The sequence below is a fragment of the Cuculus canorus genome, chromosome 23 (assembly GCF_017976375.1).
Source record: "Cuculus canorus isolate bCucCan1 chromosome 23, bCucCan1.pri, whole genome shotgun sequence".
NCBI lineage: Eukaryota > Metazoa > Chordata > Aves > Cuculiformes > Cuculidae > Cuculus > Cuculus canorus.
In genome coordinates, this window is record NC_071423.1 from 7,048,644 (window position 1) to 7,061,980 (window position 13,337).

Below are 13,337 nucleotides of genomic sequence, written 5' to 3' on the forward strand. Positions count from 1 at the left end.
ATACATAGAAATGTTTTTAAAAAAAAAAAGAAAACACATTTTCATTAAGATGTAGCAACCAGTTTGACCGCTTGTTTCAAAAATAAGTTCACTCATCACTGCCAGGAGCTGAGGTTACCTCCTTGCAGAGATGGGCAGGGTCAGAGAGACCATGAGATGCCAAAGATGGGTTTGTTAACTGGGTCATGCTCATGCACAAAAATAATTATGGTTGTAATTAAAATGAACGCCTAGAATAAAGCATTCTTAAACTGGGTTCCCCTGAGGGCTTACCGTATTCAGGAGGACAGAGAGGGAAAATGTACGGATAATACTGGGTTTAAAAGACCCTATTATCTTTATTTTGATTTTGATGTTGGTTTGGGCAAGGTCCATCCATTCAGACCTGGAAATACCCAACCGTGTATCAGATGAGCACAGCTGACCTGAAGTAAAAATTGGCTAGTCCTGTTTTTCCCACAGGCCATCCACTAACACAACTGGTAGAACAAAACACCCATCATGTATTTCATTGCATGTTCTCACTGAAATAAGAGTTCAGGTGTACCTTGTGTAGCCCTTCCCATAAATGTCCACTCAACCGACCTGTAACATCCCTGAAGAGGAAATATTTTACAGCTAGATGGACAAAATATTTCCTGCAACAAAACCAGGAAAAATATCTCAGAAGAAAATGTCTCTCTATAGAATCCTAGAATGGTTTTGGTTAGAAGGGACCTCAAAGCCCATCCAGTCCTACCCCCTTCCACGGGCAGGGACACCTCCCACTGGATCAGGGGCTCCAAGCCCCATCCAACCTGGCCTGGAACCCCTCCAGGGATGGGGCAGCCACCACTGCTCTGGGCACTCTGGGCCAGGGCCTCTCCGCCCTCACAGCAAAACATTTCTTCCTAAGATCTCATCTCAATCTCCCCTCTTCCAGCTGAAAACCATTCCTCCTCATCCTCTCCGTGCCCTCCCTGATCCAGAGCTGCTTTCCTGGAGCCCTTTTCAGTCCTGGAAGCTGCTCTGAGGTCTCCCCAGAGCCATCTCTTCTCCAGGCTGAATAAGCACTGTTGGAATTCTGTAGACTTCAAAAGAAGAAGGTTGATCTTCCACTCATATCATATCAATATAACATAGATTATACTCTGAATTTCAGTGAGATTCTCGGCGATTCATGTCCACAGTGTAAATTAACCATGCCTGAGGTCTGTGGTTAATTTAACTTTCACAGAATACACTGATGATGTTGCTGGCGAATGTGATTTTTAGCCTGTAATAATTTCTCATTAGAGATCTGTAACAAAATCCCTTCTGGAGCTTTCGTAAGTAGTGGAGGAAAAAAAATCAGGTCTGCATTTTACAGCTCTTATTTAGGTGAGGAGGAAATAGAGGTGCTGCCCAAACCAGGAACAGCATCCATCTGGGATCTCCTAAGAGACAGCCAGAAGTGCCTGTCTTACGGATATGGTGTCTAAAGGCTTTGTCTGAGCAAAATGGGAGAAAAGGAAAGAGAAACATTTTTTCTCCTCAACTGAAATGCAGTTGGGACCCCCGGCTCATAGATCCAGTCCCTCTTACTGCCCATCTGTCCTTACAGCTCTCTCTATATGAGAAATGATTCAGTATACAGTATTTTGGGGGATAATAGCTGTTGGGAAAGGCTACGCCTTTTGCAGTCCTTTCTAATGGACAGGGTTTTTTATTAATTAGGACCGTAGTCTTTCATGAGTCAGAGTCATTCACTGGCATAGGAAAGGGCAACGCTGTGTTCTAAAACCAAATTCCATAAAAGAGGCGGATTGGCTGACATATATGTATTTCTCTCCCCTTGGCTTCCTGGGCTGAGCTGATCTTTATAACATCGACACTCCTATGGATCTCCAAGTAATTAAAAATACTGGAGGGTGGAGGTGCCTGTTCTCACGTGTACAGAAAAGGCTCAGCAGAGCTCTTCCAAGCTATGCTGAAGAAACAAAAAGCATTTGTATGAAGAGGTCTAACTTGGAAGAAGGCAGCCTTGTTTTCTCCTGTTTTCCTGACACTTTGGTAATATTTTGGAGAAGCTAAGGCAGTCGAAAGATTAAGAAGTGATTTTTTCATCTTGGTTTTACTGATGCAAAAGCAGAATAAATGAGTTTAATTCAGTTATTCTAAACAGACTGGGCTGACTGGACTCGAGAGGAGGTTTATCACTAATTCTGTCCATGCAGAGGCACTCGCAAGACTGGCACCCTCTGATAAGTCAGGTTAGGGTTGTGGTTTGCCTGACCTAATCCATGGGTTTAGCTTCTCCATTCATTGCAGTACTGGTGAAGTGTAGCCATCCTTGAGACATCAGACACTGTGACATCTATCACCTAATGCTGCTCCAGTTGGACTTGGGTGAGCTGTTATCAGCCCTCGTGACAGTCACTATGTTCCATAAAGCTGCAGGTTCTGCTTTGGCTTTTGAGTAGCTTGGGTGGCATCTGTCCTTGCTGCTTAATTTTGGAGAATCCTCAGCTTAAATTCTCTGTGTTGGACAGAGAGAGAGAGGTCACGTGGTGATACAACGGAGCCTGTGTAAACTGGATTTCTTGAAGAGGAATCTGTTTGCCTGTTGTCTGGACTGAACCTCCCTCAAGTCTACAGGGAGAATGGAAGGATGTCCTTCACGTGTGTGTGAGGAACGTTCCCCACTGCTGCCAGTCACGTCTGCCTGATGCCGCTTTCCCTGGGCCCTTTTCGACCTCGGCTCGCTCTTACAGCATCCCACGTGCCCAGCATTAGCTCCTTGGGCACATCCTGCTTGCAAAGACCTGTGGAACCGTGGCAGGTCCACGTGTGACCAGCGAGAGCTGAATGCACCATTTCTGCTGCCACGCGTCCTGGGACTGTGGCTTCGCTCCGTAGCCCAAGGCCAAACCCACTCTTTCCCCCATCGTCTGTCTGCATCCCGTCCCATCTCGTCATGTTTTTTCATGCCAAAAATGTGTTTGCAGGTGGGGCTCACCTCTTCCTTGTTATTTCTGGCCTCTCCTGGGGAACCTACTGCTCCCACTAGTCTGAAATTAGGGTTGCGCGGGGTCTTATTGGTGCTCGTAACCACTGCCTGTGCTGCCTAACTCTGCCTGGGAATCCCAGGAGGATTGCTGGAGTTACAGAGCAGTTTGTTAGCTAAAGGGTAGTTTGTTAGACAGTTTGTGCTTCAGTCCCCAACCGTACTTAGACGACTGGAGCGCACACATGTATTTTGGGCAGTTTCAAAGCATAAATACAGACTGGACGTCTCTTTATTGCAGGTTTTATCTTTGCACCTCCCAGAGAGTGGCTCCTGATTTCTGTAGCATGAGTTCACACTTGTGTAAGCCTCATCTGTCATTTTTCCACCAGCCATCCCCATGTTTCCTGCAGAGGACAACTGTCTCCTATCTGGTGCGGTGCGTCAAGCCGATCACACAGTATGCCCATGTCTGTGCCTCTGACTCAGAGCATACACCCACGTTTGGCATCTGCAGCGCCTTTCATCTGAAAACTCGGAGCGTTTTTCAAAGGTTCGCAAATTAAACTTGACAACACCTTTGCAAAATAAGTCTGGGTTGCTAACCCCATGTAGCAATTAGGGAAACTGAGGCAGGGATTCTGGAACAGACTGAAAACTTCCAGCAAAAATGGAATTTTTCTGATTATGTTTCCTCATTCTCTTTATTTTTCAATAAAAATAAAGAGACCCCTCTAAATCCTCGATATTTATTGGTTTTATAATCCGTGATGCTTTTATTCTTGTTTTGAACTTCATTTTTTGCTTGTATACCCAGGTTGGGTAGCTTATTGTTCATATCAAAGGGTTTCCACTCTGCAATGTGCTGCACAAAGATTTCCCTGGGATGATAAAAGTGAAAAAACTGAGTCCATTTCAAACCAAATAGAACAGAAACAGTTAAGCCAACCCTGGGGCACTCCTTTAGCCAGGCTCCGGAGCGGAGTTTCAAACACCGATGCCTGGTGAAGTCATGGAGAGTCGTAGAGAATTAGATCAAACAGCCCATGATTCACTGGCCCTGGTTCTCACAGCAGCTCCAGCCAAACTAGGAGCGGGGAACCTGTCTGATAATTGTGTGCTCTATCCAGTAATCCACCCTCCCTTTCACATCCTGCATAGTTTGAGTCCTTTCTCATTTCCTATACCTGTCTATAAAACAAGTCTAGGGCTCGGAAAATGTAATGCTGGCTATTCCTGCTGCAAGAAAGCAGGAAATCAATCCATCGAGCATGTAGACACCATTGAGCAATGACCATGCATCAACCTGCTCCCACTGTAACAGCAGAGCAGGCAGAACGAGTTCAAGGCTTCGTCTTGCTTTCACGCCTATCAGATCCAGGTGGATCAGCAAAGCTGGCCTGGTTTAGAACGCGTGGGGGAAAAACAACAGTGCTGCAGGATCCACAGGCACTCTCCAAGCTGTGATTTATACAAAACAGAGTGAATTTATTCAGATATTTATGACAATTTGGGCTCCCCACCTCCGTCTGATAATCAGCTCTGTGTCTCAGAGTAGATGCTGAAGGGAACGAGAACTGAACCAGGAGGATCCCGTCGTTTGGGGGATGCGTTTTCATGGTAGGGACCATGTTGAAGTAAGAGCTCGGTGGAGATGGTCAGGACCTGAGTTCAGACACAAGGACTTGGCTTTTTAGGGCAATGTGAGCATCTGGGGATCTCCTCCAGGGCACCGGGGCAGGCCAGACACAAGCTTCCCAGGGCTTAAACCAGGCCTGGAGGCTATGAGCTGGACCATGGGGAGTCTTAATTATTGGAACAAGTTACAGGCAGGGTATAAAAGCCTGTTGTGTAAGAACGATACTCAGCGAGTGTGCAGGAGGAGGGTGATTCACCAAAGGAGTGAGAGGGTGTGTGACGGGACAAGGGCATTAACTGGAGGATATGTGCTGCCTCGGGGAGGACCCCTTTCTAGTGGTTATGCTGAGTCTTCAACTTCGAAAAGGCTGAAGGGGATAATGACTACTCAGCATTAAATTCACGTGGAGGACAGGAAAGGGAATACCAGCTGAAGAAGGAAATCTATTTGAATTAAAGGACAGCACTGGTGTAAGATCAAATAAGGTGAATTTGTTCATTTAAAAATAGAGGCGAGAAATTAGAAGACGGTTTCTAGACATCACAGGAGCAGAGTTCAGGGGTGGCCTTTGAAACACAGTCTCGGGCACCAGGATCCAAACTGGACTCAAGATGAGCTTGCTGCAGTCATCCACACGTTGCATAACAGAGTACGGATGATACTGTATGCCTTCAATGTGCTTACGAGTCTTGTTGCACCATGTTCATATTATTTTTAATTAATTAATTAAGCCTGTGTTTCAAGGCTTCTGCTGGTTGCCTCTAGAGGCCAGGAAGGATTTTTTCCCCCCTTTCTGATGATTAACTTGGTTTCTGTGTCATTGCTTTTCAGTTTTTGTTTTCTTTTCCACCTCCTTTTCATGCATTGAAGATCGGCACAACCCGAGATGGGGAAGTTGGGTGGAGCTGGTTGCTCCTCTCAGGTGTCTGCTCAGCACTAAAACAGAATCTCCAAGTCTGGGATCAGGAAGGAATATTCCTTAGTTAGGTTGGCAAGGACCACTGCAGCTTTTTTACCTTTTGCTGTAGGATGGCATATTCTCTTTCGGTTTCCTTGCAGTGTAGCCACTGGTGGTTTTCAAGTCAGCCTCAGTAGCTGCGCAAATGTGATTTTATGGATGTTTTCACATGCAAACTTACGAGATCATGATTCTGTTCTCTGTTCTGCTCCCGCCTCTTCATAACCTTCTGAAGTGCTCTGAGACCTTCAGGAACAAAGCATCCTAGAAGAGATAGGTATTACTAACATAAAACTGATAGTTCATATAATGGATCTGTTAGAGCGAGTCCAGAGGAGGTCACAAAGATGATCCGAGGGCTGGAGCATCTCCCATACGAGGACAGGCTGGGAGAGTTGGGGTTGTTCAGCCTGGAGGAGAGAAGGCTCCAGGGAGACCTTAGAGCAGCTTCCAGCACTGAAAGGGGCTCCAGGGAAGCTGGGGAGGGGCTCTGGATCAGGGAGGGCAGGGAGAGGACAAGGGGGGTTGATTTTAAGCTGCAAGAGGGGAGGTTGAGATGAGATCTTAGGGAGAAATGTTTTGCTGTGAGGGTGGGGAGGCCCTGGCCCAGGGTGTCCAGAGCAGTGGTGCTGCCCCATCCCTGGAGGGGTTCCAGGCCAGGTTGGATGGGGCTCGGAGCCCCTGATCCAGTGGGAGGTGTCCCTGCCCAGGGCAGGGGTGGGACTGGATGGGCTTTGAGGTCCCTTCCAACCCAAACCACTCTATGATTCTGTGATATAATCTTATCGTCTGGGGACTCTAGAAGAAGTAATAACCGTCTTTTGCAGCTGGCAGAAATGATTTTACTTAAATCTGGATGGCTGCAACAGATTGTACTCCTTCAGAAAAAGATTTGATCCTGGGCTATAGGTGGTAGCATGGGTCTGTAGCCCCCAAGATCTCTTTGTGAGGATGTTCTTTTTCCTCTGATGCTTGGAAATTACAACTTTTAGCATGATGTGCTATTGTCCCCAGCAGCAGGAATTACTTGATTGGGTCTAGTTCTCTGTGTGTTTGCATCTCAGCAAAAAAATCCCCTGCGTCAAACTCTGCAAGGCAGGGGAATGCCACCTGCTCTCTCCTGCCTCGGGAATCTAAAGCCTGCCAAAGCCAAGCCAGAGGCAGAGACTGGAAATCCCCAAAGAGAAACCTTTTTGCCCCTGCCCCTTTGCTTAAAAACTTGCTTCCTATTTTGCTGATCTGTGACATACAGGAGGTTGAGGAGGCTTCTTGCAGAGTGGGAAAGGCTGCTGGGACGTGCCTGGGGCTCCTCTACGGCCCTTTCCTCCCATCCCGTGCTCTAGGCAGGCAGGTTTGACATTTGCTCCTGTGCAGTCCTTTCCTCCCCGAGCAGGCCCGCTCCTCTCCCTCCTCCCTTGTCATACGGCTGTCTGGAGTCTTAGACTGGGAGAGAGGAGCTGCGGGATGGAGCCCGGGCTGGGAAAGGGTTCAGAGCACCACTGATAAGAGTTCGGTTTGTGATAGGGAAGACGTGACAAGTCCACATGGTGTGCTGCAAGCAGGCTTAGCGTTGCACGGCTGAGTCCAGAGGCTCTGTGCTAACGGGTTGGACGAAGCTCTGCATTTCGAGACAGATCATAAAAGGTGGTTAATAAGGAGCATCACTCCGTGCTTTTCCTTAGCCTCTTTCCCTTTCTCTGCAATCCTGTGGTTCCCCATCTCCCTGCTCCAAGCCTCTGTGATCCGCCAGGTCCGTAGCTGTTCCCCAGCTTTCCTGTCAGCTTTGCCTTCACCAGATGAAAGTTCCAGCTGCCTGGAGAGCTCTGGGAATGAAAGCAAGGGAAGCTGGTGGGACAGGGCGTGACGCGCAGTGCTGAGCCTGGAGGAGGCAGGTGGAGAGAAGGAGGGCAAAACATGGACGAATGAAGAAGGGCAGAATAAGGACAGGCAAGAAAGAAGGAAAAGGACAGCGAGCTATTAATAGTCGCCCTAACAAGAACTACTCTGAAATCCCCTGTATTTGGCAATATCAAGCCAAGCTTTCCTCCAGGCAGTGGCTGTTTCTTGTAGGGGTAGCATGAAGAGCATGGAGGAGCACTCCTTGCCCTGGCTTGCCCTGGAGACAGAAACTGTGGCTCTGTCCCTCCCGAGGTGTCCATCTCTGTGTGGCCACTGAGCAGCCCCACACGGTGGGAGGGAGAGCAGGATGGGGCAACCTCTGTCCCCAGAGCGCTGCAGATGGGACAGAGGAGCGGGTAGAGGCTTCCTACCCTTGTGCTGTGTCTGTTCACGGTCCCGTGCCAGGGGCTGGTGAGGGGCTGGGGGTGACAGCAAGCTTGTGGCCTTGTGGGATCAACTCTAGACCTGGCCAGCGTCTTCCTCACTAGGAGGAAGTGCTGTCTCCTCCAGATCTTTCTTTGTCTCTTGAAAAAGCCTCCGTGTCTTGAGTTGGCACTCTGGGTGGAAGGAAGCCTCCTGAGATGAGCCCTCCTGCAGGGAAGAGGGACAAGGAGCCATCACCGACCCAGGGCAGTAGGACTGGTCTGAGCAGTCCCATGGTTGTGGAAGAACCCTAGCAGGCAAGGTCTCAGCTGCCTGTGGCTTCTGCCCTGTGTGGAAACATCAGTTGGAGGTTTTGCCGGCATGAAGGCTGCCGCTCCGTCATGCCAAGGGACAGCTCAGCACTTGAGGAGCTGCAGCCTGACCTTGCTGGTCTTCCCTGCCCAGTGGGGAGGCTTTAGGGGAGGCGGTGGGTGCGCCCCAGTCTGTGTCATTGTTGAGTTCCTGGAAATCAGAGCGCAGGATGGGGGGAAGCCTGAGGAATGAGGCCACCGCGCACAGCAAATGACTGTAAGCTCAGCTCTTGTGTCTGGTTGTTCAGAGGAATTCTTATTCTGAAAAGCCCTTGGGAAGTTTAATGGGAAAACATGTTGAAACAAGGACGCTTATTCACTCTGTGACTTAGCAAGACAAATATCCAGCATGTGTGTGTATGTGCGCGTGTGGCTCTTGATTTACTCCCCTCTTCCCTGCCCCTATAAATATAGAAGGAAAAAAAAAGTAGGACAGCAAAAGAAAAATGAGATGGAGGTGAAGGGAGTGAGACAAAGGAAAGAGAAAACACTGGGAAAAGAGGGGAAAAAGAGAAAAAGATCAGAACAAGAAACAGAAGAACAATCAGGACAGAGAAATAGGGACCCTAGATAAGAGAGTGAACCTGGGGCCTGAGCCGCCCTTACTCACTGCCTCAAATACAGGACAACCTGAGCGAAGCCGAGTCAGGGCAAGGGTCAGGACCAGACCTCGAGGAGGGTTAGCATCCACCACTGTTACTCATCAGAGCAGCTCTGTTGTTTGACTTGCATGGACTTGCTTGTCCTTGGTCAGCATTATCCCTCTGCAGCCGAATCCCACTCTCTGGTTTTAGGGTGGTGGCAACAGCCTGGGAAAGAGCTGTGTCGTGCCATCCCCTTCTCCAGGGGAAAACAACAGGATCGGCAGGCTGCAGAGAAGGCCAGCAAGGCTGCTTTTCTCCAAGCAGCAGCGCAGAAACTGTATTTTGGTTGCTGACATTCCCGTGGAGATGGGAGCAGACAGTCCTTGACACAGGTTGTCTCCTTAGATCCCTTCTCTGCTCCTGTCAGGGGCCGCTCAGTGTTTGGGGCTTGGGAAGGGATTTGCAGTTCAGTGGGTGCATGTGGATATTGGTCCTGGCTTGCACAAATGGGAGGGAAATTTGGCATCCGAGGAGAGCGGTGTCTGATGGAAAATGTCTGATGTATGCCTTGGAAAGGATCTGGGGACAGGTTGATCACAGTAGCTCTTACGTCACTGGCACTGAGCTCACAGTCCTTCGGCACCTGTTTACACCTTCTTCCAAGCCCTACTTTAGATGGCAGGAGCTCATACTTCACGTCTGATCCTGCTATCCCAGCTCTCTGTCCTAGCTCCCGCCTCTCTCCACATGCATCCTGAGCCCAAAGGGTCACCTGCATCGCAAATCCACCTCAGCCTTCTCGTAACCAGCCTACATCTTCCTATCATCTACATGGGGGCCTCTTTGCTTCACTCCTGTATGCTCTGGTGGAAGGAAAAGCTGTTCCCCTCTCCCCCCGCCCAGCAAAAGATACCTCTGAAGGCTTCTGCAGCTCAAGCAGGACCTAACTGCAGCAGGACCTAACTCGATGGCAGAGGATGGGCTTCTTGGGGGCACAGGCATGGCCACCCACTGCTGCATCCTTGCCCGCAGACGCCTGCCTGTCCATCCTGTGCTCTCACCTCCCTCCCCAGGGCAGGGCTTTCTGTGTGGCTACGTGTGGAGCTCTCCCCCAGGCTTGGTGGCAGCTCTGTCACTGTGGTAGCGGCTGTCTGTGGTGAGCTAAGTACCCATAATAAGGTGCAGGGTTAGCAGCCTTGACACTGGCAGCAGCAGCAGCAGCAGCAGCAAGGGGCACAGCCTCAGGCCAGGCATCTGCCACCCTCCCTGCGTGCCAGCCAGCGCTGTCGCTCTGCCTGCCTGATGGCCAGTCAGGTCAGAGAACTCCTCTGCAGCTGCATGTGAGCTTTGGAAAGTGCCCAGCACCCAGAGGGCCCAAAAGCTCCTGCATTCCTGCCTCCCCACCTCGCTGCCTCCTGGCAGAGCCTGCTTCTGCAGCAGCGAGCTAGGATTCATCCTCCTCGTTGGTGGTAGAGTTGTGAAAGAGGATAAAATAATGGGGGAGATTCCCAGGCAGCTCTGAGCCCTGTGCTGGCGCTGCAGCTCCGTGGGCCACAGGAATGCCAGGGAGTGGAGAAGGGCTGTTGCTTGTTGTGCATGGGCAGGGAACACCTGGAGCTTGGGCAACTCAGGTCCCTGCTGCTCTGCTTGGCTCCACGCATGCACTGGCTGCTGGCCTTTATTACATTAATTGCATTGAAGTTTGAGGCTCCGTCAAGTCCAAACGCAGCCTAATGGAGCGTCACGGGGCTGGCTGGCACCCAGGAAGGAAAGCCAAGGGGGTGGAGGAAGATTGGGTGAGAAAGGTGCAGGCCTGGGGCAGCTGCAGCTCTCTTCTGGTACAGGGAAGGGCGCGCTTACCCTTGCCTTGCACTCCCTGCCTCTCTCCATAAGCCCTGGCAGCAATGATCTTGCCCACTGGGATGGCTCAAACTCACTTTTGGGGTGGGTTCCCCCTTCCAGGGGACCCAGGGCCACCTCTGCCACTACAGGTACTTGCTTGTACCTCTCCTGGCGATCCTGGCCCCGGGAAGGGCTGAGAGGCAGTGTGTAGGCACACGTGATGGACATCTTCAGTCTTGCTGAAGAGCAGCTGATTTGTAAACAGTGTTTCTGATGGCTGAAGGTCTGTTGGACATTGCTGGAAGGCTTCTACATCTCTCGTCTGCAGGGCTTTAGTGTGCAGCTTTTCCTGGACTCATTGTTCATCTCTTGCCCTCACAGCAAGGCAAAATGAAACAGTGATGGGTGAGATCCCTCCCAGAACCCCTTTAGTGATATTTTTATAGAGCATCCCAGCAGCGGAGAGGAGACTGTAGGCTGCTGGAGCAGCCCCACTGGCCACCCATATCTCCCATCCTCTGCAGCACAGAGGCTCTGTTCCTACAGCAGGAAGGCAACTTCATCCTGCACATCCAAAACTTTACAGGTCATTGCATTTTTTCTTTGATAGAATATATTGTCACTTACCTCCAAATAGAATCATGGAATGGTTTGGGTTGGAAAGCCCGTCCAGTTCCAACCCCGTGCCCTGGGCAGGGACACCTCCCACTGGATCAGGGGCTCCAAGCCCCATCCAACCTGGCCTGGAATCCCTCCAGGGATGGGGCAGCCACCATTCCCCCTTGCCCTGTCCCTGCACGCCCTGATCTAGAGCCCCTCCCCAGCTTTCCGGGAGCCCCTTTCAGTACTGGAAGGGCTAGGATATGCTCTAGGAGGATGCCATAGGTGCTGAATCCCACTTTCCCCCTCCACGCTATGGACCATGCCCTGGGTCTGGGACTTGTGTGCGAGCACTAAAGATGGGGAGAGGAGCTCCTGGCAGCCCTTGGCCCTGCTGCTCCCACCCCAGATGTGTGATGGGGGAGCATCTCCAGGGCTGCAACTCCCACCTGGGTCAGAGATGGGGTGAGTGTCTCCAGGGCACTCTGCCCACCCTGTTCCAGCAGGTGGGCTGCCCTGGGCAAGTGTCCCCCCAGACCGGCTTGCCAGCCACTAGGTGTCCTCCGTGGCCCGCACACGGGTGGCAGGAGCCCCATAGGGAAAGGGGCTTCCAAAAATATGGGGAATGATGGAAAATCCGTCCTGGACAGGACGCGCCTGTCCTGGCAGAGCTCCATTCCCAGCACAGGGCTGAGCGAGTGCCTGGGGCTGAGCAGGGGTAGGGGATGTGATCTCAAGCCCATGTCTTTGGTAGTAGGATGGATTTCTGGACCTGCCCAGGGTGGCATCCCGAAGGGACGTGTCCATCCATCCCTGATGTCCCTGGAAGGCTGGATGGGAGAGAGTAGGAAGAGACTTCTCCATGCCTGTGCTGAGAACGGGGATGGAGCATTACTAGGTTTAATCTTTCTGCCTTTTCTTTACTGTGCTAGAAAGGTAAATCCCTCCATGTGAAATGCAACCAGCCCCAATGAGCAAGTGAGGAGCTGAGCCAGGCCCCGAAGCACCAGCAGCAGCGAGGACAACTGGTCTGTGTTGGAGCCAGCCTCTTCTCACGCTGATCCCCTGGTCCATGCCTGTCCTGCAGGGTCCCACGTGGACCTGGTGGGGTGAGTGCCTTCACTGTTAATTTTCAGCAGGTACTTGGGGCTCCTGGGGGGTTTGGCAGTACCTGTTACTCTCCTCCTCCCTGTTGGAATGTCCCAGATGCTGGGAAGGGATCGTTGGGTTTACAGCAAGGAAAACACCCCAGCTTCCTTCCTGGGCGGAAAAAAAACCCCATGATCCTGGAAACCCCAGCTCTCCCAGCCCTGCTTTTGTGTCCTAGAAAGACCTTCTCCCTAAGCAGCCTGAAATAAATGCTCAAGAGTAAATGCTGTTGCCTCTGTAGGGTGCCAGCAGGGTATTTCCCATATGCCTTGCAGAATGCTGCTAGCAGCTTCCCCATCAGCATATACCCCCTCATTCCAGTTAGCCAGTTCTTGCGCTATCTTATCAGCCTGCTCATTATACTCTCAGAAACACAGTGTAAACATCTCCAGCAAACTGCTCTTGATGACAATTTCCTTGCCAAATAAGCCACTTCCCGGCTTGAGTGATGGTTATGTGAGAGGATTTTTGTAGCTGCTGCTGTCTGAACAAATGAGAAGTAAATACAGCTCCCTTTCTGGGAGAGCACACGTGCACCTGTGCTGCGGAGTTTCATCACAGGGAGAGGCAGGAAGGTGTCGGTGGGAACTGCTCATTAAAATACTGGCAGCTCATCACTACTGCTTTGTTCGGTTTCTAACCTGGAATTTTGGCTGAGGGAGGAGGAGAACGCTGGCAGAAGCTTCCAAAGGAACTTCTATAGTCCAGGCTGTCAGACAGTTGGGTTTTACGTCTTATTCCGAAAGATGGCACCTCTGCTGGCACAGCATCTCTCGTCAAGAGCATCAGGGTACCAACACTGCTTTGGGAAGAGATTTGTTGTAATGGGGATGACAAAATTGCAGTGCTGCTGCTGGGCAGCAGTCAGAGAGCACAGTAGTGCTGTGCTAAGCAGCAAAATGACTACAGAGCACTCGCCAGCTTCAGCCCCTGCCTGTCTCTGCTTTCATTACCTGCTGCTGTGGGA